This window comes from Peromyscus eremicus, chromosome 3, assembly GCF_949786415.1.
Source record: "Peromyscus eremicus chromosome 3, PerEre_H2_v1, whole genome shotgun sequence".
Lineage (NCBI taxonomy): Eukaryota > Metazoa > Chordata > Mammalia > Rodentia > Cricetidae > Peromyscus > Peromyscus eremicus.
Window position 1 is genome coordinate 128,038,327 of NC_081418.1, and position 26,637 is coordinate 128,064,963.

Genomic DNA, 26,637 nt, shown 5'->3' on the forward strand with positions numbered 1-26,637 from the left:
TTCAATGCTTTATTTTCACAATTCTTTAAAAAAATAAGCTCCACTTCACTGACAAATTATAATAAGTTAAAAAAAACACTTGTAGTTGTACTGAACACAAGCAGACAGACATTTTCTTTGTCATTATCTTCTGAATAATATCATATAAAAACTATATAGCATTTACACTGCGTGCTCTAATAAGCAACCCAGAGACGCCTTGGGTACACAGCGGCATATACACCACTACTTCATATAAGGGAGTTTAGGACTCTCAGATTTATTTATTTATTTATTCATTCATTATTCATTATTTTTATTTATTTATTTATTTATTTATTTATTTATTTATTTATTTATTTATCTATTTATCTATTTATTTATTTATTTATTTGACCCACTGCATATTAAAACAACCCTCTGCAGATTCTACACGACAGTTTCATTTTGTTGTCATTGACTTTAAGCTGGTCATGCCTGCCTCTCACTCAGTTGTGAGCTCCCTGAAGGCAGAGGCCATCTCTGCTTTCTTCTCTGTTATTCTCCGAGCCCCATATGATGCTTTTCTTGACAACTTTATTTGAGTTTGGAAGGACTGGTTAGACTCCACTGATATGAACAGAATGAGAGATTCTGGAAAACACGGAGAGAAAGCAGATGCTGAGGCGGCTGGAGACCATCTGACACCACTTTCACAGCTGAAATACGCTACTCTGGTCCCTGTGTTCGAAGTGAATATCCTGGGAACACCGGGGAGTCAGGCAGGTTGGATGCCATGTGGTTTCCCAGCTGAAGGGAAGCAGGAGCAAATGTCTTAACATCCTTCTTTTCTCCTCGTCCCTCCCAATCCAAGCACACACACGAAGTTCAGCTCAGTTGTGTGGCTTGTGCTCCAAGACCTTTCTAGACCCCCTGTCCTATCTGGTTTCAGCCCCAAGATAAATCTCTTGGGCATCCTCTTTAATCAGGAGCTTCTAGAGGAAAGGTCTGGCTATGGGTATGACAGGAACCAGACATCGAGCGCATTTCCAGGGGCTGAGAGAGGGAAGAACTTTCCCTCCAGAATCTCCAGCCAAGGGATTACAGAAAGGCCGAGGGTCATAGAACAGCAGCAGCAGCCAGAGGAGGAATTCTGAAGCTTTCTTTAGGACTTTCAGAAAGGCCTGTTTCTAGTCACATAGACGCTGACCTTGGCTTTCTCCCAGGTGTCTCTGTGCCCTCAGAGAGCCGCATGCATTTGTACCTGGCTCTGCTCATTTGGGTTGATTACTGTAAGGCATGATTTGCAGAAAGAGAAATAAGCCCCTTGTTTCTGTTTCCTGTCTCTAGGCAATAACAAGCAATGCCATTTTCACAGCTTTTATTTCATCCACGATCATCACCTTTTCCACTTGAGAGATTCCCACATCTAAGCAGCAATTGCCATAGTAACCATTATGCCCTAAGAACCACTAAGCCCGATGGAATCCATGTCAGATGCCTGTTTGCTTTAGGTACCTGCTTCACTGGCCGCTGTCAAAAGACTGTTAAGAAGCTGCTCTATAGTGCTGAGTCCTGCGGGGCTTGGTCCTGGGACCCTGACTGGAGTGGTAGAAGAAATGAACAGATGGAATGAAGAAAGGACAGACACACAGACATATACAGAAAAGGTGAGATGGACATGTACCAACAATAGCAACCTGGAAAGACTGTTTAATTTTTAGACATCTGAACTGAGAAGACAGGTTTTTTTGTCTACAGCTGGATAAGGAGGGGGGCTTCTGATACACAGCAGAAAAAGGAGGCAAGTTTAGCTAACTTCAGTAGGGGATCTCTGTAGGGGAGTAGTCTCAGGCTGCAGTCCAGGAGGAAGAAGCTGTGGCTGATAGTTTTTGCTCACACTGGCCAATCGTTGGTAAACACTAGTACTTGGACTAGAGGAAGGTTTTGCCATGTCTCTGAGCCTTACCCAGTAAAAGCTTTTCCATTCCCAGGAGTCTGAGGCATTGGAGTCCTCAACATGACTGTTTGTATGCCAACAACACACATCCACTCATGGCTTCATCTGCTCCTCATACTCCAGACATAGACATAGGCTACATCCATGCTGTAAAGTTTGAATTCTATAGCACTACTCAGTTTCACAGAAATGTATGTGGCCGGTTAGGGTGGATAGTAGGGAAGTGTGAATGTGGAATATTTTTCCAGACTGGGTATTACATTTAGAATAACCCAATATTGATATATAAGTGATAAAATTTGCCCTAAAACACTCTCCACATAACACATATTGCACCTGGCTTGGTGAGCAAGCATATAGAAAGACAATACATGTATCCCTGGTAACCAAGCAACAGAAACCTCAGCCAACAACAGAAGCTGAATTCTCACCCAGTCCCAGGGCGAAGCCTGCCCAGTTATACCCCAATAAGGCAAATGCTGAATTACATAAATTTCCTTATCACAGTGCATGTGAAGGCAGTCAGAACCAGCTTTGGTCTCTTAGGACTACCCAGTTTTTGAACCATTTTGTTCAGGAATGTTTTGTTAAATTTAACCGATGTTAGATTTTTTTTTTTTTTTTTTTACCCTTCCTTCTGCACAGGTAGAACAAGGTTACTGCTTCTACCTAGAATGATTATATGTAAAGATTTTTTTAAGAGAGATTTTGTGACTTCAACAGCTCAAATTCTCTTTCAAGATAAATCTGAGGATGGAGAAACAAAAAAGAATTATCTGAGACTTATTGGGCTCTACCAGATGGTGCCTTCCTCCACAGAATTTAGCAACCTTTCCCACATACTTCACAGAGACCTCTTTTTGCAGCTGCACCTCCATGATTTCAGAAAAAGCAAGAAGAACTGGAGTGCCATTATTTCCTCAAATGCATTAAAACAACTATTTATGTAGTACTTACAATATAGAAAGTATTATTTAAACTGTATGGGAAAGTGTACGTGGGTTATAAGCAAATATGTGCTATGCCATGTTAAATAAGGAGCATGAGCATCCTGGGATTTTGCTGTTTGTGGGAGGTCCTGAAACCAATCCCCCATGGGAACCAATGGAGGATTCCATTCTTTGTATGCTCGGACTTTGTTTTCATTGTTAGGTTATCTGCTGGAAACGCTTGCATGTATCATTAATGTCCTTCTAGATGAGCTCCACATGGGAATTTTTGTGTCATGACTATGTTTAGAGAATGATTAGATTGTAAGAAGCACAAAATAAATATTCATAAACAAATGGAAGACTTGGCACACCACAATCTAAAGCCCAGCTCCAGCCCTGACGTTGACCACCAGGGAGATCACCCAAATTCCCTTTTGTAGGGGCAATGGTGGCACCTGAGTGTGTATTCAAACTCTATGGGGGCTCTCGGCTGTACACAACACTTCAGCCAGTCTGATTCTGAAAATGCAATAATAGAAACTTGAAGGATTTTCTAAGAAAGTCAACTTTTAGAAAGCATTTCTGCTTAGTTTTTATGTATTGATTTTTAAAACCAATCTTATATATTTACATTTACATTTATTTATTTTAATTTGGAAGGAATTGTTAACTGGCCTCAAAATTACCATTCTCCTGGTACTTGAGTGGCTTCAATAGCAATGACATTTGTCTTTCAGTTTGTCAAACTTGGAAAATTAATACAACACACATTGAAAAAAGTCATGTTAATGAGTATTTTTAAGTGATTTTTATCTATGTTACAAAGCTTGGTTGAATTCTTAGAATGCCAGATGGCATTAAGGGTAGGTTTCCACAGCTCTGTGCTATCCACCTTGCCATCTCTGAGTCTTCGACCAACAGCTCTAATTTAGCTCTTGTGTGAGGGAGGCATCTTTGAAAATGTTTCTAATACATTTTTTTTTTCTAGCTGTGTTTAGTTGCTATTCATTCTTTTCAAGGTTGAGATGCTGTCAGCTGTTTAGGTGCGTCCATTTTTCATCTATTGCAGATTCTCCAGATGTTATGGACACACATATCTTGATGTGGTAGGTGCACTCTTTGGGGCAGGGACAGATGCCAAGTATTTACTTCTTACTGTCTGTTTTGCAGCTTTTAAAGCTTGATATTTTCTTTGATTTTTTAAGAATTGCATTTAAGCAATGGCTTAATGGTTAAAAGTACTGGCTGCTCTTGCAGAGAACCCAGGTTCAATTCCCAGCACCCACATGGCAGCTCACAATTGCCTGTAAATCCAATTCCAGGGGATCTGGTGCCCCATTCTAGCTTCTGCAGGCACCAGGCATGTATGCAGACAAAACATCAATACACATAAAATAAATGAGAGAGGGGGAGTTGCTTTGGATACTGGTTTTTCATGTCCTGGCTATGATTTATTTTTTTTTCGGGGGGGGGAGAGTATATTCTCTTCCTATGGCTTGGAATTGATGGTTTGGTAAGTTTTCAACTTTGCTGAAAAGAGCGCATCCAAAAATGGCTGTCAGGGGTTGTGCTCCACACAGGCACTCGATGACACTTGGCACTCAATGACACCTGGCGCTTGTGCAGGACAGGCTTTCTATCATCAAGATGAAGCTTGAAAGCATGGCTTGCTGTTATAAGGTACTTAGGTAGAAAGCAAGACATGGTCACTTAGAAGCTGCATTTAAAAGATAAAACTGTAGCTTTTTTAAAAAAATATTTATTTTACATACCAACCAAAGTTTCTCCTTACTCCTTTCCTCACATTCCCTCCCACCACCTCCCTTCTGCCCACCCCCCAATCCAGCCCTCCTCTGTTTCTGTTCAGAAAGGGGTAGGCCTCTAATGGATATCAATAAAGCATATCAACTTGCAGTAAGACTAAGCACCTCCCCTTGTATTAAGGCTAGGCAAGGTAGTCCAGTATGAGAAATAGATTCCCAAGATCCAGCCAAACCATTAGGAACAGCCTCTGCTCCCATTTTTAGGCATCCCAAAGGTAGGCCAAGCTACACAACTGTCACATATATGAAGAGGGCCTAGGTTGGTCCCATGCAGGCTCCCTGGTTGTTGGTTCAGGCTCTATGCATTCCTATGAGCCTGGTTAGTTGTTTCTGTGGGTTTTCTTATGATGTGTAAGTAAATTGGTTGTAACTCTTTTGGTTGGGTCCCAGGTTTCAGCACCAACAATGTAAGTAAATTTGTTGCAACAATTCTGGGGAAAGGTGTCCTGACTACCTGGGGAGTCAGGCAACACCTCGAGCTGCCTAGGAAAGCTCTGACAGCTGGAACTGCAAGGAGACAGTTCAACCTTGGAGGGCGAGGTATCCTGAACACCTCAAGCTGCTCAGAACAACAGCTCTGCTCTGAAGCTGTTTAGCACAGCTCTGACAGCTGGAACTGCAAAGAAGCATCCCAACCCTGGAAGGGAAATTTTTCTGACTTCTCGAGAAAGTCAGGCCTGGAACTGCTTCAGCAGGGAAGGGTATCCTGACTGTTCAGGAAAGTCAAGGTATACCTGGTGTGATGGGGGATGGTCTCCTCACAGGATACAGCAATTCTGCTCCTCTCCTGGAGAGCCACTACAGCTGAGCTTTGCTCAGCCCCCTCTTAGGGGGGCTTCCTAGCAGAGTTCTGCTTCTCTGGCCTAAGATGTTGCTTCTTTTGCTTCACTCTGCAAAAGGGGAAACCCCTGCAGAAATATAGCAATCTCCTCCAGCTCTGAAGAAAAGTGTTATTTTTCAGCTCTCTCTACTGAGGGATGTCTGAGTAAGGATCTTCTCTATGCCAGTGAATGAAGATCTTCACACTCAAAACTCTTTTGAGAAAGAGATTTATTTGGGAAGGAGGAGTCCAGTAGAGTAGCTTCCTCTACCAGGGTGGAGAGAACAACTTTTTTCTAACTGACCAGGCAGGGTGGTTTACACAGAATGTCTTGGGGGTGGAGTCAACCAGAGGTTGAGTTGGGGCCCAGGGTTCTACTGTCCTGCTCTGTGATTGGTTGGCTTCACAAGTCAATTGGCCAGGGGCAGAGATGGCTCTGATCTGACTGAGTCGAACTGTGTTTCTTTCTGGCCTGATCTGAGCCATATTTCCTTAGCTCTGGCTCCAGGGTCAGGGTGGGTTTCTTTAGTCAACCCAACCCCTTTTCCCTATGTGATGTCCTTGAACCCTCTGGCTCCTACAATCCTTTCTCCCTGTCTTCATCAGGATCCCCAAGCTTGGCCTAATGTATGGCTGTGGGTCTCTGTATCTGTTTCCATCAGTTACTGAATGAAGGCTCTCTGGTGACAATTGGGGTAGTCACCAATCTGATTATAGGAGAAGGCCAGTTCAGACTACATATCCGCTATTGCTAGGAGTCTTAGCTGGGGTCATCCTTGTAGATTTATGGAAGCTTCCCTGGCACCAGGTTTCTACCTGACCCCAAACTGTGCCCCCTTTCCAGTCATTTCTTTCAGTACTCTCCCCCTTGACCCACTCTCAAATCATCCCGAGTGAGGTAACCCAGATCCAGAAAGAAACATGGCGTGTACTCACTCATAAGTAGATATTAGCTGTAACATAAAGGATGATTATGCTACAATCCAAAGACCTAGAGAGGCTAGGTAACAAGGAGGGCCCAAGGGACACATGGATCTCCCTGGAAAGGGGAAGTAGAAGAGATCTCCTGGTGGGTTCGGGGTGTGTAGGGATGGTAACTTGAGGAGAACTGTATTTTTAAATCCTTCCTTGCATTTGTCCCTCGGATTTCCAAATCTAGCTAGCACAAACGTAGGGCCAGGAAGATTGAGGAGACTGCCTCAGAATACCAGTTCCAAAATAAAACACAGAATACTATCCCACTCTGAAAATCATGGCTTTGGCAGGCATAAAACCACAAGAGGCATAAGAATGAGCCTATGTTTTTGTTATTAAATGAGTCTATTCAAATTTTCCTTCTGTTACAATGTAACACAGAACTTGATCCTCATATCAGAGAGTTCCTACTGTGTTGACATCTGTTCCTTCTTGCTGTTGCAACATAGCAATGACTTTTTATTTCATGGTACCATAATTTTACTTGGCTTAGATAAATGGTTGTTGGATAACATAAGTACACAGTGGAAAGTAAAATTAATGGACAAGACCAAGCAGAAGAATGAATTTTAAGGATGGAGGGGAATGATTGAGATAATAATACATTCAAAAATACATAAAGAAAAAAAAAAGAACATGACCAAGGCTTCCAGGAACTCTAAGGTATGTTCACCAGAACAAACCTAAGAATCTATGGGCTATAAGAAGATGCAAGACAAAGTCCAAGGGCCCCATTTATTAAATGAAACCACAGCAGAAAAACACCTAAACCCAGAGAAGGGAGTGCACAGCCAAATACTAAAGGCACTTAGTTCCCAAGAATTTAAGTAGACACGATAAAAGAAGAATCTTGCCACAACATATCATAGTTATGGTATAAAAATAAAAGGAAAGGAACAATATTAAAGGTCATAAAGGAAAATGCCAACTTATATACAAAGTCAGGAACATAAGAATAACAACCGATCTCTCATCAGCCATAACTGTCGCCCAAGACTGATGTATCTAGAAAAGCTTTGTGTTAAAATTAAGAGAGCTAAGCAAAAATCGAAACACTTGTTGATACCCAAGCCAGCATTCCAGACAATTCCCAAATGAATGCTATGCATAGAGGACCAAGAAAGAAGTCTCACCTACAAGAACAATTTGAGAAAATTCTTTCCACAAGAGGAATAGAAGTGTAGAGGAGGACTGGTAATGAATCCATCATGTCCATCATGGAATCTAGAGGAAAACCTCCTACCGCCACTCCCCAGACCAGCACTCTCTCATTGCACTGTTAATACTGATCCTTAGACTCATAGGTAAGTGGAGCTCTGCTGTGGGATGGTCTGTATGGCAAATGTGTTGCTGATTAGTCAGTAAATAAAACACTGATTGGCCATTGGCTAGGCAGGAAGTATAGGCGGGACAAGGAGGAGAATAAAGCTGGGAAGTGGAAGGCTGAGTCGGAGAGACACTGCCAGCCGCCACGATGACAAACAGCATATGAAGATACCGGTAAGGCACGAGCCACGTGGCAAGGTATAGATTAATAGAAATGGATTAATTTAAGCTGTAAGAACAGTTAGCAAGAAGCCTGCTACGGCCATACAGTTTGTAACCAATATAAGTCTCTGTGTTTACTTGGTCGGATCTGAGGGGCTGTGGGACTGGCAGGTGAGAGAGATTTGTCCTGACTGTGGGCCAGGCAGGAAAACTCTAGCTACAGAGCTCTCACCCATAGTCAAAAATATAGCAGACGCAGACTACTATAGAAAGCCACCACCAGTCGAAATACAGAGAAGCACTGAGCATGGGGTGCCCAGCCTCCGTTGCTGCATCTACACAACCCCTACACCTCAGGCTTAGGGATCCTCTCAGAAAAAGTGATGGAGAGGGTCTAAGAGCCAGAGGACCAAGACATCTACTATGAGATTATGTCATTTATATATGACAGGGTAGATGCACCCTTGAACTCTCAACAGTATCATTACCTAAACAAGACTTGAATAGAGTCAACACCAGTTGATATGGCAACATGAATGGGGGAAATCTCACAGACCCACCCCTAGATGAAGAGCTACGTGCAAGTAATGACTATCAATAGAATGAGAATCCACCATCTCAGGGATAAGCTTCTTAATTGGTTAACAGCTACGATAAGAATCTTTATACCACTCCTTAGCCCAGGCCCAAAGGACTCTGGGTCCTATCATGAAATACTTGTATTTCTGTTTACTGCTGCTGCACTGTACACTAGCTAGGAAGTGGAACCAGCCAAGATATCCATCAATAGATGAATGAAAAAATACAATACATATACAGAATGTAATTTACTTCAACCATAAAGAAAAATGAAACCATGGATTTGCAGGAAAATGGATGGAAGTTGTATCAAAGGAAGTGATTCATATTTGGAAAGAGTATTCCATATTTTCTTTCACATGTAGATCGTGGATTTTGATTGTTGTGTGTGTATATATAGAGATGTGCTTCCAGATCTGGAAACTAGAGCATATCATGACAGGCAGAAAAAGTTCTTAAGGAAGGAGTAGGGAAAGTGAGGTAATGGCATATATGTGACATGAGAGTAGATTGGGGACACAGGGGGAAATATTCTAGCAGATGGGCAGGGACAGGAGCGGTGAATGGATGGGGAGGATGATCAGCAAAGTGTTTGTTTAAAATGCTGTAAAATCCTTTAATTTATATTCTAATTATTAACAGTTTTAAGTCAACTTAATTAACCTCTTTTTACCAACTGATTGAAAGGACATATTTTTTTTTTCTGGATGAAAATCCAAGCATGTCCCAGTTTTACACCACAGAATTATAAGCTGTGTCTCTCAGCAGTGCTGTGTAGGGTAGTGTCGGTCTGCCATGTTGGTGGATGTGAGTTTTGGCAGCCCTCGGAAGGCAAATTGTGTTTGGAGATCAGGAGAGCCTAGTAACCTCTTCTTAGTGGCTCAGGTGGCAGTGGTATTCTGTATGCAGGATGACAAGGAAAGCTTCTGAGGTCACAACTGTCTTGTCACCTGGTGACTTTCCTAGAAATCTCTCCCCTTCTCCCGCATAACATCCACGCTGTTGTCCTGTCACTTCCTGGTCACTACCTTGCTTAAGTGTGTATTCATTTGTCTCCTGTTGGTTTTTCTCATGCACTTGATTCTTGGATGCTGGGGAAAGGACTCTTCTAAAGCTTTGCATCCTGAAGCTGTTTCCGAATTTCATGCTTTGAGCTCCTGCACTGCATCAGTGCCGAAGAAAAATTGACACATTCAGTCCCTTGGTCTGAGTAACTCATGTTGGTAAATTTTGGAAAGAGTTCACAATTCAAGAGAGAGGGAGTGGGAGAGGATATGAATTTGAAAAAGGGAGGGGGAGGATATGAATTTGAAGGAACAGACTGAAAAATTCTGGAAACATACCCTGTTCCTTCCCTATTTATAGCCATTTCTAGGCATTAGAAGCACGATGATCATAACTCTTACCCATGCAGAGAGAAAGTGCCAAACAGCACTGTCTTAGTTTACGCACCTTCTGGCTCTTAAGTGCTCACTGTTTGGATTTCTGATCTGATAGCTGTATTTAAAGACTGAGCTTTTCTGAAAGCCTGTACTTGTCTGAGCTGTTTCTTCTGCTAAGCACTCTGGCCACTCCATCAGCTCTGAGGAGCCAGATCAGGATGGCGCCTACTCCCAGTACTGCTGTGGTTCTGATCAGCAACATAGACGGTCATGTAACCAAGGCCATGCCAATGCAACTCCAGAGCTCTACAAACGCAGAAGAAGCATCATGCAGCCAGAGTCCAGCGGCCCCTGTTGTCCGGAGGTGCCCTGTGAATGCTTGTTATCGGCATCCCCATTGCTCAGCTCTGCTCTTTCTGTTACTTGAATTCTTAGACTGATTACATCACACTCTGTTCTCAGTCTCCATCTTTGAACTCTCTTTTCTGCCCCACTCCAACTTTCCAGTTTCATGGTAAGTTAAAAAAAGTTAAAATTATTCTACAAAGGAATAATTCAAAGACTAAACATGGCTTAAATGTAGTCTTGAGACATAATGGAGTTTGGGGCAAAATGTCAATGACATCTGACCTAGCAATTTCTACGATTCCACACTGTAGTGAGAAAGATGAGCTTTTCCAGGGATCCTGTAACTATCCCTTACTTGGAGCATTGGAGCTAGGATCACTTGGAGAGAGTGTGGACCCTGGACAGAGGGACTTGAGGAATGATGGTAACACCCTATCTTATTTTTTTTTTTTGCTCAGTCTCCATGCTGAGAAATACTCCAGGGTTCTGAGCACATGTATCACAGCTGACTTGGAGTGAAATGAAGAAAACCAACCCTGGTGGATTAGCACTGAAGACACTCCTAATTTCCCCAGCAGCAGAAACGGGATGACCTAAGTCTGTGTGTATAAGGTGAGCAAACTCTCACTAATAAGGAGCCATAAGCATGTTTGCATGCTATACACATGTGCATGCAGACAGCCCCTAGCATGTAGATGCTCACAGACACTTGGAGGATGATTATCCCCAATTCATGTGGGGTTCCAATGCCTCTGTGGACTTTACTTTACAGATGCTGCCCTACCAATGCCCTTCTTTGTGCTACAGTTTAAATCTTGAATGCTCCCCTAGTCTCACATGTTAAAGACTTGGGTCCCAGCCTATAATGCCACCAGTATGCAGAAGAACCCAATAGGCAGGGCCTACACATTGTGGGTGTGCGTTTGAAGGAGATACTGGGACTTGGTCCTTCTTGATTGTTTCTTTGATTTCAGTCTCCACAAAATAAACAGCTTTTCCTCTGTGATGTGTTCCTGTCATCATTATGTACTGCTGTACCACAGGTCCACAGCGACAGACATGGCTACTTACACCTCAAACCTTCTGGAACACAGTGCCCTAGTAAACCCTTACTCCTTGTGGGGCATTCATGTCAGCAGTTTGCCACCATGATGGAAGGAGGACCAGACTTCTCCATATAATGGCCCATCCGTGACAGCTAAGCAGAAGGCTGAGTCTTGTTTCCTGCTGGTCTATTCTTTGAGAAACAAATTCCCAGGTCTCCACTCGTGACTCTTATAGCTCCACGTGTCTCCCTGGTGGTTCCATTTGTGCTAACACAGCCAATCTACTTGCTAGGTTACTGTAGCCTTAAAGAGTCCGTAAATTTTTTGTGGGATATTTACACTCCACTGAACAGCATTTGATGTAAAAGCATTGATAGCAAGCATTTTAGTAATGTGTTATCTCTGTCAGGGGAGGCCTGAAGTGGGGTCAGGGGCTGGACCCCAGGGATATGAAAAAAAAAAAACATGTGGATTTTGTTTGAAGGTTACAGAGGACCTGATCTCAGCTGCCCCTTCACTTGCCTCTCATGCAGCCTCTTCATATTCCTGATTGTGTTGGAACAGGAGACTGGAAGGCAGTCATGCCTTTCTTGTTCTGGTCCACAAGGGATACTCAGCTCTAAGCACTCAGCCAGGGGTCTCAGGATTACCCCAGGAGACTGGCACCAAGCCAGCTGTTTGCCTGATTTGGCTGCAGCCCCAGCCTGTCTTTGAGGTACTTAGAAAGTGCAGCATGAATGCCTCTGGCTCAGCCCCAGCTGTGGGGAAATAAAACGGACCACGTCTTACAAACCAATTCTCAGTGTCAAGTTCAATGTTACTCACATGGCCCTGACCTGAGAGTGTGTCCTCACATGTAGACCATCACTGACACAATTGCAGGACAATTAGAGGTGTGACTTCTTGGAAACTTGAAGGCTCTGGGGCATCACAGTCCAGAGGACACAGATCAACCAGAGAGAGCATTCCCACAATCCTCTGGGATAATACAGTCCAGAGGACACAGGGCAACCAGAGAGATCATTCCCACAATCTTCTGTAATACTACAGTCCAGAGGACACAAGATGACCAGAGGGACCAGGGTCACCATTGTTGGAAGAACAAATGTTGACACATTAAAAATCTTAGGGCTTATTTGAAGATATGACTTATGAGCAGGGCAGCCTCACAGAGTACTTCAGCCTCCAATGGAGGTGGCTTACAGGGAGTAGAGGGAAAGGGAAGACTCTCTTTGATTGGTTAAGACGTGAGCATTTGCTATGTTTGTCTCACACAGGCAGAGATTTAAAGACATCACTGTTAATGTCTGATATTCTGCTTATGATAGGGCTTCATTTCCAACTCTTCAAAAATGTTCCCTGAGCCTTGGAGGGGGTAAAATAGATTCTCTACTTGTAGATAAATAACTCAGTGGTTATTTCTCCGCAGTGCTGATCATTTGTGAGTGTCTGTAGTCACTGTTGTCCACTGCACAATGAAACTTTTCTGTTCAGTGCTGAAAGCAGCACTGATCTGTCATCAACGTAACTATTTAGAAGGGAATTTGATGAAGACATCATGTCAGTTTAGGAAAACAATAGCAGTAGCTTCACCATTAGGGCCCATGACCTCTCTAGCCACAAGCTACTGATCAGGTTTATGGAACCAGTTGGGAATTCCTTCTTGTGGATCAGGCATTAAATACAGTTAGAAAATGTTTGGTTGCTCTGATAATAGACCTGCCACTACTGCACTGACGGACACTGAATTGAAGTTATTTTTAGTCTACATGTAATTCCCACTTTAAAACTGTGTATAGACTATTTTTGTACTTTAAAATGGATATTTAATTGTTTCTTGATTTTATTGAACAATAATTATAAATTAAACTTGTTCAAGTCTTGTGAAAATTTGTGGATATTTTCATGTGAGAGTTCATGGATATATAATTTTGTAATTAATTTCACATTCATGTACCCAAACACTCTTCAGGGCTATAGTAGACACTACTTACATATTCATAAAAACAAATTCATTGATCACTTTATTAAACAAAATTTTCTATACCTGAGCAGAAAAAACACATTAACATTTGCTATGATTGAGCTACTTTTAAAGGGTTCTGAATATTTATAGAGAGTTTTTCTTATTTGCTTCTAGTGTGCTTAGTGCAAGCAAGTTAATAATTATTTTATATGTTATAATTCATATTACATGGAATTTGTGCTAATATTATATTTTAAAATGTTTGCAATTAAATTCATCTTTGTTCATTTTATTGTTGCTGCTGCATTTTTAATGTCTTATTTTTAAACAATTTCTGTCACTGGAAGTTGCAAATATGGTACATTTCACCCAGTTTCCTATAGAGGTCACAGCGTATTTAATCAAGATTAGAAAAGAAATGTGTGTGTTTATAGTTTTCATCTATGTCATTCTATCCATGTGTAGATTCATGAAACCACCAGGTTTAAGAGAGTTAGCTTATCACCATAAACATCATTCTCATGCCATCTCCAACAGCTGACAACTACGTCTGCTTCCACTTCAGCATAAATATGAAATCACATAGCATGTATTTTTATTGTCTTTTTCTCATAAACCCCCTGAGATTCATCTGAATGGTATATATTAACAGCTCATTGTTTTCTATTACTGAATAGCTTTCTGCCCTTTGGGGGATTCAAGAATGTAATCATTTGGGTTTTTTAAATTTATTATTATTATTATTATTATTATTATTATTATTATTATTAACATGTATTGGTGTGTGTGTGCATGTGTGGGTGCCTATGGAGAGCAGAAGAGGGTGTCACACTTCCAGAGTTGGACTTAAGAGTAGGTTGTGAATCATCTGTGAAGCCTTCCACTATCTGTTGTGATGGATAGAATATACAGGTATTTTTTTAAATGAGTTGTATATTCATGTTTAACCAATAGTTTTTTTAATAAATCATAGACATTGTATTTTTCCAACTGATTTTTATGCATTAGCAAATATTATAATAAGTTTTTTCTCATTGCTCTATTAATATGATAGATTATATGGATTTGTTTTTTAATATTTCACAAGCTTGCTTTTCTGGATAAAGCACATTCTTGGTCATGGCATATAACATTTTTTATCTATTACTTAATTCTCTTCATTTATATTTTGAGAATGTTTGCATCCATATTGGCCTGAGGATTTTCATTGTTCACTATCTGTGTGATGTTGTTGTCAAGATCATTCTTGATTTCATTTTGTTAAGATTTTTATCATGTCATATTTTCCCATCTCTTTACTTTCAGGTTGCCTATCTATGGTGAGGTAACAGTAGTGAATTTTTGAAGATACTAAAGATGGATCATAGTTTTTGTTTAATCTACATGCTAACATCTGTTTTTGTTTGGCATATTGAAACAATTTATGTTTACAGTAATTATGAACATATTTTATCTGTAGATGAACTGATAATCTATTTTATCTTGTTTCTCACTTAAAAATGCTTTTTCTTCATTTTAAAATATTTTTGAAATTATAATATAATTACATCATTTCCCCCTTTCCTCTTCTCCCTCCAAGCCCTACCATACACCCCCTTGCTTTCTTTCAAATTCATGGCCTGTTTTTCTTCAATTATTGTCACATATGTATATGTGTATATATTCTTAAATACCTACATACAAGGCATGCTTTTAATTCTCTATGTGTTTACTTCTTGATTTGAACATATTTCTGAATTACATCAAGATGTAGCTACATTGTTTTTTAGAGTTCCGTCTTGTACATGGCACCATTAGTAATTGCTTAGACATGACATCACGTATACAACACACACACATACACACACACACACACACACACACACACACACACACACACACACTAGCTTTCCTCCTTCCATGTCTCCCCCCTCCATTCACAGTGTGATTGTCTTGTTTCCTCTGCGTACACTGAGAGCATTAGGATTCTTACATATCTTGTTTCTACTGTCAAACATAATTTAAGAACTCTGAGGTAAGAAGGAAAGACTATCTGTGGGTGCCTTCATCTGTTCTTATTTCCTGAAAGAGATTTTATTGCGTGTAGAATCCCTGGATGGTAATTATTTTCTTTTAGTACTTGAAAAACCATGTCACTTGACTCTGGCTCCCTGGCGTTCTGAAGAGAGTCTGTGTGGGGCTGAACTCCTCACAGGTCAGCTGCTCTTCTGGCTGCTTTTGAGTATCACTGTCTTTAGCTTTGAACATTTCGAGGATAATGTAAATTCAGTGTTAATTTTTTAAAATTCCATTTTGGAGTTGTTCAGCTTTTAGATTATGTAAGTTTAGATCGTTCCCCAAGTTTGGAAAACTCCAAGCCATCAGTTTATATACATTTTCCTCTCTGCTATTCAGCTTGGATAGTTTCTATTTTGAATTCTTTCATTTCTTTCTGCATTTTGTCCATTCAATTTCTGTTTCTAGTTTTGCACATTTTTAAACAGTAAAGTTTCTGTTTTGTTCCTCTCAATGTATTTTTTTTTTTTTGCTGAGATTACATTTTTTAATTTGTTTCAAGTATTCCTACAATTACTTACTGAAGAGTTTTCCTAACGGCTGCTTCAAAATCCTGGGAGGCTGTTCCACCTGTGATCTCTCCTCCCACTTGTTGACTGTCTTTGCTCACTGACATTGAAGTCTTCTTAGTCTCAAAGCATTTGACTGATCCCCAAGCACTTCAGACACTATGCTTTGAGGCTCTGGGTACTAACCTGATTTTGCCTTTTAGCCAGTGTCTTCTGACAGCATTCCATCTTCAGACAGACAGATGCCTGTTCATTACTGTCCACTCATGTGCCCACTGACACTTTTGAGAGTCTGCAAGGAGGTGGGGACACACCATCGATGCTTGCCAAAGGTGAAACCCCAGTCTCCCCTTTCATCTTCTCTGCTGTTTCCTTGAGTGAGGTTGGAGCAATCTCATGGCACTTTGGAAAGAATGACAATATAGACTTCCCACTTAGCCCTTGCTGCTGGGAAGAAGATGGGTGCAGCTTTCTTCTATGGACTTCTGCTAGAACACAGTGCTCCATTCTTGTTCCCCAGACTAGAAAAAATGAGATTTTCTTTCTCCCTTTTGTTTTGGAAGGGGAAGATTTTTTTTTAATTTCTTTATCTGTTTTTATTGGCATTTCTAGATTCTATACTTTTCTAGTTCCCGGACTGGGATATATTAAATCAAAAGGAAACACAAGCTCATTACCATATTATCTGTCGGGATGTGCATTTCTCAGAAAACTTACACCAACCTCTCTAATTTTCAGTTTTCTAATGTTTGTTATGTAATTTCCACATTTTAATTGTATTCAGCACTATTAAAACATAAACATCTGTACATCATTTGTGTGTGTGTCTCTATGTGTTTAGATTTCTTTTTTCTTTAAATTTATTGATTTATTTTACATTCCTACTGCAGTTTCTCCTCCCTCCTCTCCTACCACTGCCTCCCCCCACTTCCCCTCTGCACCCCTCAACCCTCTCCTCCTCCATTTCTGTTCAGAAAGGGGTAGGCCTCCCATGGATATCAACAAAATATGGTACATCAAGTTACAGTAAGACTAAGCACCTCCTCATGTATTAAGGCTGGCAATGTGACCCAGTATGAGGATTAGGTTCCCAAAAGCCAGCCAAAGTCTTAGGGACAGCCTCTGCTCACATTGTAAAGAGTCCTACAAGTAGATCAAGCTATACAACTGTTACATATATGTAGAGGACTTAGGTTGGTCCCATGCCGGCTCCCTGGTCGTCAGATCAGACTCTGTGAGTTTCTATGAGCTAGGTTGGTTATTTCTGTGGATTTTCTTGTAATGTCTTTGACCCTTCTGGCTTGTACAATCCTTCTTTCCTCTCTTCATCAGGATTCCCTGAGCTTGGCCTAATATTTGGCTGTGGGTCTCTGCATCTGTTTCTATCCGTTACTGGATGAATCCTCTCTGAGGACAATTGGGTAGGCACCAATCTATGAGAATAGCAGAATATCTCGGGGCATGGGTCTCAGGCTCAACCAGTCATTGGTTGGCCGCTCCCACAATCTCTGCACCACCCTTACCCCAGCACATCCCATAGGCAGGGCAGACTGTAGATCGAGGAAAGTTATGTGGCTGGATTGTTGTTCCAATTTCTCCACTGGAATTCTTTCCTGGCCACAAGAGAAGGCCCATTTGGGCCACATATCTGCTGTTGCTAGGAGTCTTTACTGGGGTCATTGTTGTAGATTCCTGGGAGTTTCCCTCGTACCAGATTTCTACTTGACCTTGAAATGTGCCCCCTTTCCAGTCATCTCTTTCAGTACTCTCCCCCTCCACCCACCCACCCCAATCTGATCCTTTGTGTTCCCATCCCCACTTGTCCCCAATGTCCCCAGTACAACCATTACATCTTTATGGAGCCTCAGATTTTTTCTTCTTTGTTTGCTTGTTGATTGATTTGCCCTGAAGTCTATGTGCCTCTTTGTGGCTTTGGCTCACAGTCCTCTTGTCTCAGCTTCCTGAAAACTGGACTGCAAGTATGCACCCCTGTACACAACTTGGTCATTTGATTTTTAGTCTAGCCTTTCTAAGCACTTTACTGCTCAAATTCCCTTTTGTTCTGTTTGTTGGATTTTACCTTTGAGTAAGACAATTCAGCCATTTACACTGACTTTAATGACTGATAGAGAACAATTAATTGAGAGATTCTATCCACCTGCATAGGAAGGAAATCTAGACTACAGCATTGCTGTGACTGATTCAGTGATTATCATTTCCAGTCTACAGAAACAAACAAACAAACAAACAAACAAGCAAAATATCCACAAAATGGAGAATAAGCAAGCAGGGTATATATATATATATATATATATATATATATATATATATATATATATATATATCCTTTGCCTAGTGCTCCTTCCTCTACACCCAGAGAGCTCTGGCTTTTTGGAGTCATCTGGCTAGTTACAGAGCTGTGAAAGGGACTATCATGATGGGTGCAAGGGAAAGGCTTCATATCTGAAAAAAAAAGTTAGCTTTCTTTGTTTAAGCTTTCACCTTTGAGCTCAGTCTCAGAACATGACTTGTCTCTGTCCAGAACTTAATGCATTGGCCCATTTTGTGGAAATTCTGTAAATCTTGTTGAACATTTGCTTATTTGTTTTCTTCCCTCTGGCAAGTCATTTTTAGTTTCCAAGGGCTGAAGCTCATTTATTCTCATTTTGGGAGACAAGGTGTCAAGAAATAAATGAGGATATGAGAAGTGTGTCCAATAGTGCTGAATGGTGCAGATAAAAGTAACCAGGGAAAAGAAGACAAGAGGAGGATGGAGGCACTGTGATTGTGAATAGACAGGAGGAGAGATGGAGGCACTGTGACTGTATATAGAACACTCACCCAAGTCTTCACAGAGAAGATGATACCCAAACCAAGACCCTTAAGAGTTAAGGGAAAAAAATCACATCATGACTAGGCATCTATGCAGGGGGGACATTAAGTGCTAAATCTGAGCTGGAAATTACTGAGAATGCCGGGCAGAAGTTCAGCAATGGGGCTGTTGTGGTTGGATGAGAAGTGTTCCTCATAGTCTTGGGCATCTGAACACTTTGTCTGGTGCTACTTGGGCAGGTTCAGGTGGTGCAGACTTGCTGGAAGAAGTATGTCACTGGGGTGAACTTTCAGAGCTTAAGACCTCCCCATATTCTCACTTTGTTCTCTGTGTTCATGCATATGGTATAGGACATGGAATCCTATACCATATGCATATATATATCCTGCTCCAGCTACCATGCCTGCTGCTTGCTGACATGCTTCCCCACCATGGTGGACTCTTATCCATCTGGAATTATAAGCCTGTAGCTGAAAATTTTTCTTTGTCCTGCCTGGCCCATGGTCAGGACAAATCTCTCTCACCCACTGGTCCTGCAGCTGCTCACACCCAAATAAACACACACAGGCTAATATTATTTTTAAACTATGACCATGACAGGCTTTTTGTTATCTAGTTCTTATATCTTAAATTAACCCATTTCTATAAATCTACACTTGGCCAGGTGGCTTGTGGCTTACCGGTACTTTTACATCTTGCTTCTCATGGCGGCAGCTGGCAGTGTCTCCTCCTCTCTGTCTTTCTCCTTCCTCCTATTTGTTTGGATTTTCTGCCTGTCTCTAAGCTGCCTTGCCATAGGCCAAATGGCTTTATTTCTCAACCAATCAGAGCAACATATTTTCACAGCATACAGAAAGACTTTCCCCCATCATAAGCCCAAATGAACTCTTCCATTTGTAAGTTGCCTTGGTCATGGTGTTGTGTTACAGCAACATAATAACAGCTAATCTAAAAGTTGGTGCCAGAGAGTAGGCTGTTGCTGTGAAGAACCTGACCATGTTGGTTTGGGGAGAAATATACAGGACTTTAGGACTTTGGAGTAGAGAAACTGTTTAACACTGTAAGTAGAGCTTAATGGGCAATTTCAAGGCAACATAATATTGAGTCTGTGTCATGGTTATTATTATTAATGACTATTATGCATGTCTACAATGAAAAAGATCAGGTGGGCAGAAAGAAACACAAAATGTGCAGTTTGAAGAGAAAAAGAACACCTGGACACTGAGGTTGTCCACCAAGACTTCTGCTGAGCGATATGGGGATCAGTGCCAGTACTGAGAGACCTTCCGATCTGCATTGGAGTAGAGGGAAGGGTGTCTTCAGGGCAAGACCCTGTTCAGCTAAGCTTCCAACCTGCATAAGAACATAAGGCATTGATGCCCCTAGAAAGCAACTGAGTGGAAGCAGCGATGCTGATGTGGTTTAAGGATGTTCGTCCATCCCAAGCTGCCTGCTGAACTTGGCAGAATCATCCACACTGGTTTTAGAGGCATGAGAGATTCAGGGTGAAGAGATTGTGGATTCTCCCTCTATGGTTTCAGAGGGCCATTTAAGACAGTCTCTGTCTGGCAAAGGGGCTCCTGAGTAAAGGCCCTGGGAGGGCGAGAGGCCATGAGAGGCCATTGTGTGGAGCTGTGAAAGTGAAACCCAGGTTTTAGTGAAGACCTCAAGATGTTGGAGATCCCAGAACCATGGAGAATCTGCCAATGAGGGCTGCATATATGGAGTGGAATCACCCAGGACAGAGATGTGTGTTGCAGGCAGCAAACCTGGCGGGGTACTGCCATCTAAAGTCCTTTGAAAATAAACTCCCAGACATGGGATGTGGGACTACAGGATTTGGAATTTGTCCTGCTGGGTTCTGGCCTGCTTTGGTATGATATGTCCTCATTATGCTCCCACTTCTCCCCTTTGGAACGGCAATGTACATTCTGTGCTATTATATGTCGAAAGTGTATAATTTGCCTTTTGGTTACATGGGGTTACTATTAAGACATTGCCTTGAGTCTCTGGAGACTTTGGACTTGGGACTTTTAAACAGTGTTATGTCTGAAAGACTAGGGACTTATTCTGAAGTTGGACCTACTGCATTGTGCATTATGATATAACCAGGAGACCATGGGAACACGGGAGTGGAGTGTTGTGGTCTGAATGAGAAATGTCCCTCGTGATCTCAAACATCTGAACAGTTAGTGGCACTCTTTGGGGAGATTTAGATGGTACTGGAGGAAATATGTCACTGGGGGTAGGCTCTGAGAGATTAACCCTCTCTTTACTTCCGGTTTGCTCTCTGTGCTTACAGTATGAGCTCTCAGCATCCTTCTCCAGCCGCCACACCTGCTGCTTGTCTCCCTGCCGTCATGGACTCTTATCCATAAGAACCATAACCCTAAATAAACTCTTTCTTCTATGAGTTGCCTTGGTTTTGGTGTCTTATCACATAAAAGGAACTAATACAGGGCCAAAGCAGACAGAGCAACGTGAGCCAAGAGCAGATAGAAGGAAATGACCAGGGAAATGGTCAGTTGAGCTTTGGGGTTGGGTGGTGAGGACAAGCTGGTTATGGAGACCTTATGAGGAATTGCAAGGGCTTTGACTTTGGGCCTAGTGAGGAGCCACAGAAATCTCTCGAGTGAGGCGTGCCACAACTCACTTTGAGTTTTAGAAAGTTTACTCTGGTGATATGGAGGTGCACACGACTCATTTGGGTTTTAGCAAGTTTATTCTGGTGATGTCTGGGGAGAAGCTAATCTGGGAACCCAGGAGGAGATAGGGTGATTTGCCAGGTTGTTGGTGATGACAAATCAGATTCCAGAAACATTTAGAGTGAAGGAGGCAATGTTTTCTGAATCACTCTTGCCTGTGAGTGTCCAATCTGTTCCTTAGGATGAGGCTACTCCAGAAAGATCCATGATCTTTCATGAAGACCGTCCCTAACAACCCATCTTCATAGTTTTGTAAGTGTGCTGAGGCCAAAGCAGAGACTGTGTCCTGCGACCTTCTAGCGCTGTCCAGACCCCAACAATGCAAGTCAGCAGAGCCTGGCTAAAGCGGATATAAGTGTAGACATCTTTCATTAAAGAGCTCAGTAAACAGACATTTCCCACGCTGTTTAGCAGCGTCTGGTCTCACAGGATGTTCCTAGTTACGGAGTTAGTTGGTGGAGTCATGTGGAGCGTGTTACAGATTGCAACTGATTCTGTCTGAGACTGAGGTGACATGTTAGTGTATTTGCAGCTCAAATCAGCCCTGCAATAAAGAAGTCTGCTTATCTTGACTTAGTCCAGCCTGTTCCCGGGGTATGGGATGCTTTTAATCACTGGATGGCTTAAGAGCACATTTTGGAAGCAGTGTTTTACACACTTGTTCAACTCCAGGCCTGGACGCCAAGCTCTCAGGCTGTTCTGAAGCTTCTCAGTCCCTAAAACACAAGCCCTCATCCATAACAACAGCTCACTTTAGCAGGGCTTCTTGGGGACCAGAGACATCGCTGAAAAGCCCTCTGACTCTGCTCGAAGGACTGCCTCACAAATACTTACAGCCTTAGCTGTTTCCTAGTCACTTTATTATTGTTCATTACAAATATCACATATAGATTAGTATCAATCACACTTTCAGTCAATAACTTTCTCTACTTCTTTTAAAAATTAAATTTATTTATTCTATATCCCAGTGGCAGTTCCCCTCCCTCCTCTCCTCTCAGTCTCTCCCCCCAACACCTACTGCTCCCACTCCCCCAATCCATTTCTCCTCTGTTCTGTTTAGGAAAGAGCAGGTTTCCCATGAGTATCAACAAAACATGGCATATCAAGTTGCAGTAAGACTAAGCACCTCCCGTGTATTAAGCCTGGGCAAGGAGATGCAGCATGAAGAGTAGGGTCCCAAAGGCCAGTAAAAGAGTCAAAGACAGCCCCTGTTCCCACTGTTAGGAGTCCCACAAGAGGACCAAACTACACAATTGTAACATATATGCAGAGTGCCTAGGTCAGTCCTACGTAGCCTTCCTGGTTGTGGGTTCAGTTTCTGTGAACCACTGTGAGCCTAGGTTAGGTGATTCTGTGAGTTTTCTTGTGGTTGACCCCTCTGGATCCTACAACCCTTTCTCCCCATCTTCTGCAGGATTTCCCAAACTTTGACTAATGTTTGGCTGTAGATCTCTGCTTCTGTTCCCATCAGTTGCTGGATGAAGCCTCTCTGATGACAGTTGGGCTAGGCACCAATCTATGAGTATAACAGAATATCATTTGACATCATTACATTGATATTTTTTTTCTCTAGTTAGGTTTGGTTCTATTCTAGGTCTCTGGGCCATCCAGCCTGTGGGGCCTGGTGCTCCAGGCAGTGTAAGGGGTGGGCTTACTCTCCTGGCATAGGTTTTAGGCTAGACCAGTCATGGTTGGCCACTCCCTCAATCTCTAGGCCACTCTTACCCCAGCACATCCCATAGGAAGGATAGACTGTAGGTCCAAGGTTATGTGGCTGGGTTGGCTTCCCACTTTCTCCACTCGAAGTCTTGCCTAGTCACAGGAGATGGCCAGTTCAGGTTATGTACCTGTTATTGCTAGGAGTCTTAACTAGGGTCATCCTCATAGATTTCTGGGAGATTCCCTTGTGCCAGGTTTTTATCTGACTCCAAAATGCCCCCCTTTCCAGTAGTCTCTTTCAGTACTCTTCTCCTTAACCCCCCACCAACCTGATCACTCAAGTTCCCATCCCCACCTGTCCTCAGTCCACTCAAAAAATTTCTTCTCTTTACCCTTCCCAGGAAGAGCTGGGTATTGCCCCCCATGAATCCTCATTGTTACCTAGTCTCTCTGGGTCTGAGGACTGTAGCACAATGATCCTTTAGTTTACAGCTAATATCTACTTATGAGTGAGTACACACCATGTTTGTCTTTCTCGGTCTGGGTTGTCTCACTCAGGATGATTTTCTAGCTCCATCCATTTACCTTCAAATTTCCTGGTGTCCTTGTTTTTAACAGCTGATTAATACTTCATTGTGTAAATGTACCACATTTTCTTTATCCATTCCTCAGTTGAGGGACATCTAGGTTGTTTCTAGATTCTAGCTATTACAAATAAAGCTGCTATAAACATAATTGAGCAAGTGTCCTTTTGGTATGATTGAACATCCTTTAGATATTTGCTCAAGAGTGGTATAGCTGGATATTGTGGGAGATTGATTCTCAATTTTCTGAGAAACTGCCACATTGACTTCCAAAGTGGCTGTACAAGTTTGCACTCTCACCAGTAATGGAGGAGTGTTCCCCTTGCTCCACATCCTCTCCAGCATGAACTGTTGCTTGTGTTTTTGATCTTAGTCATTCTGACAGGTGTAAAATGGAATCTCCGAGTCATTTTTCATTTCCCTGATGGATAAGGAAGTTGAACATCTCCTTAAGTGTTTCTTGATCATTTGAGATTATTCTGTTGAGAATTTTCTGTTTAGATCTGTGCCCCCCTTTTAAATTGGATTATTTGGTTTGTTGATATCTAGTTCCTTAAGTTCTTTATATATTTTGGAAATCAGCCCTCTGTTGAATGTAGCGTTGGTGAAGATCTTTTCCCACTCTGTAGGCTGCTGTTTTGTCCTATTGACAGTGTCCTTTGCTTTACAAAAACTTTTCAATTTCATGAGATCCATTTGTTAATTGTTGATCTTAGTGCCCTTGTTATTGGTGTTCTGTTCAGGAAGTTGTATCCTGTGCCAATGCATTCGAGATTATTTCCCCCTTTCTCTTCTATCAGGTTCGGGTGTATCTGGATTTATGTTGAGGTGTTTAATCTATTGAATTTGAGTTTTGTACAGGGTAATAGATATGGATCTATTTGCATTCTTCTACATGCTGAAATCCACTTAGACAAGCACCATTTGATGAAGATGTTTTCTTTTTTCCATTGTATAATTTTGGCTTCTTTGTTGAAAATTTACGTGGATTTACGTGTGGATCTTCAGTTCAATTCCATTGATACACCTGTCTGGTTTTATGCCAATATCATGTAGTTCTTATTACTACAGCTCTGAAATAGAGTTTAACATCAGGGATGGTGATACCTGTGGAAGTTCTTTTATTGTACAGGAATGTTTTAGTTATTCTGGGTTTTTTATTTTTCTGTATGAAGGTGAGTATTGTTCTTTCAAGATTTATAAAGAATTGTATTGGTATTTAATGGGGATTGCATTGAATCTGCAGATTGCTTTTGGTAAGATGGCCATTTTTATTATGTTAATCCTACTGACTCATGAGCGTGGGAGATCTTTCTTTCTCCAATTTCTTTCTTTCAAGGTGTGCACCACTAAAACCCTTTAACCTTGCCCAACAACCCCAGACTGCAACCCGATCCCTGGGCTCCATAGCCCACTACTTTCTTATAGAGGAATGATAAGCGTTTACTAAAGATAAGTTGGAGAATTGTTGAAGAAGAATGTAGAGGAAAAAGTTGTTTTGGCTTAAAATGAACTCAGTTAATATGCTGGTACTATCTGTGTGCACACTTGCCTGTTTGGGGAACAATGTGCTTCCCACAGTTAACATGAATCCCTGTGCAGGTGAATGCCATAGCTTGTGAAGACATTCACATTTCATTGAACACTCTCTGAAGGCAGATTGTAAGGCATAAAACTTCCTGTGTGATTATGCAGTGTTTTCATAGCCTCTGGTGGCTGCTGCTGTGTGATGATTTATTTATCTCTGTGAAAACTCACATTGAGATTTGCTCCTCAATTCAACAGTATTGAAAGGTGACATGGCCTTGGGAGGCCAGGAGAGGTGGACAGTGTTCAGCTTATGTCTTTGAGGAGAGACTGATGCTCGCTTCACGGAGTTGGCCAGAGCTTTTGGGTGTGGATTATGTGCTATGAGAGTGGTGTGCTATAGAGAGTGAGTCTGACCTCTCAGGGTCTCTTGCCACTCTTCTATGTAGCATCAAGGATTTTGTTAGCCAACACAAAACAGACCAAGGCAATGGCAGAGTCCCTGTCATGGGCTCTTCTCAGCATGTCCTGTCTCTGATCAGGAAGAAGTCTGTGGATCAAGCCCTGTAGTGGGTAGCCATTCCAGCTTTGATCTGGAAGTTCCAACCCCCATTGAGACTTGGGCAACTGTCACGTCTACAAGGCGGGGCCAGGGGAGGCGCCTAGATCTGGATCGGCCGAGCGCTCTCTCGGTTCCGGGACCCTGGATGGTGGAGGTGGGCCAAGCAGAGCTCCAGAGAACACCGCTGGACTGTGATACACCTTCCCCAGACCCCGCGCGCGCGACCTACCTATCCCTTAATTTGTAAGTTACGCCATTAAATAAATCTCCTTTTAACTACGTGGAGTGGCCTTAATAATTTCACCAATAAAGCCCTTCTTGCAACTTGAGTTCAGGGCAGTGGTTTTTAGATATAAATGATGGATGCCAATCTCAAATTTGGCTTATTAACCTGCTTCTGCTACTTCTTCTCCTCCTTCTTTCCTTCTTTTTGTTTTTTCGAGACAGGATTTCTCTGTGTAGCCCTGGCTGTCTTGGAACTCACAGAGATCCTCCTGCTTCTGCATGTGCCACTAAATCATCCAACTGGCCTATTAATATTCTAATCAGCCCCATGGGTGACACAGTCACAGGTTGGAAGCAGCCTAGATCCTAAAATCAGTGCTTACAGGAAAACTGTCTGAAGACCCTTGCCCTACATCAGACTACGTGAGAAGTAAGCACTCACCGTGCTGGGGCACTCAGATCTCAGCACATACTCTTCACTGCCGCAGAATGGATTAGTAGGTCACAGTTTTTGTATCTTTGAATGTGTTTTCAATTTCTCATTTTAAAAATAAAGCTTCAGTGAGCACATTGAACACTTATCTATTTGTATCTAACTGCTTTCCTGGAAAGTACTCTGATGTTTAAAAGAAAATCTATATAACACACACACACACACTCACACACACACACTCACAGAGACACAGACATAGACACAATGA

At 41.9% G+C, this 26,637-nt stretch overlaps 1 long non-coding RNA gene across 2 annotated transcripts in view; it reads left to right on the plus strand.

Moving 5' to 3' along the window:
- The first annotated feature begins 1,447 nt into the window (after positions 1 to 1,447).
- LOC131906063 (uncharacterized) overlaps positions 1,448 to 26,637 on the plus strand; it is a 32,139-nt gene continuing 6,949 nt past the window's right edge. For both annotated transcript variants that reach the window (XR_009378113.1, XR_009378114.1), the window contains exons 1-2: positions 1,448 to 1,628; positions 10,724 to 10,877. This is a non-coding gene — a long non-coding RNA (uncharacterized LOC131906063). The remainder of the gene's footprint in view (positions 1,629 to 10,723; positions 10,878 to 26,637) is intronic.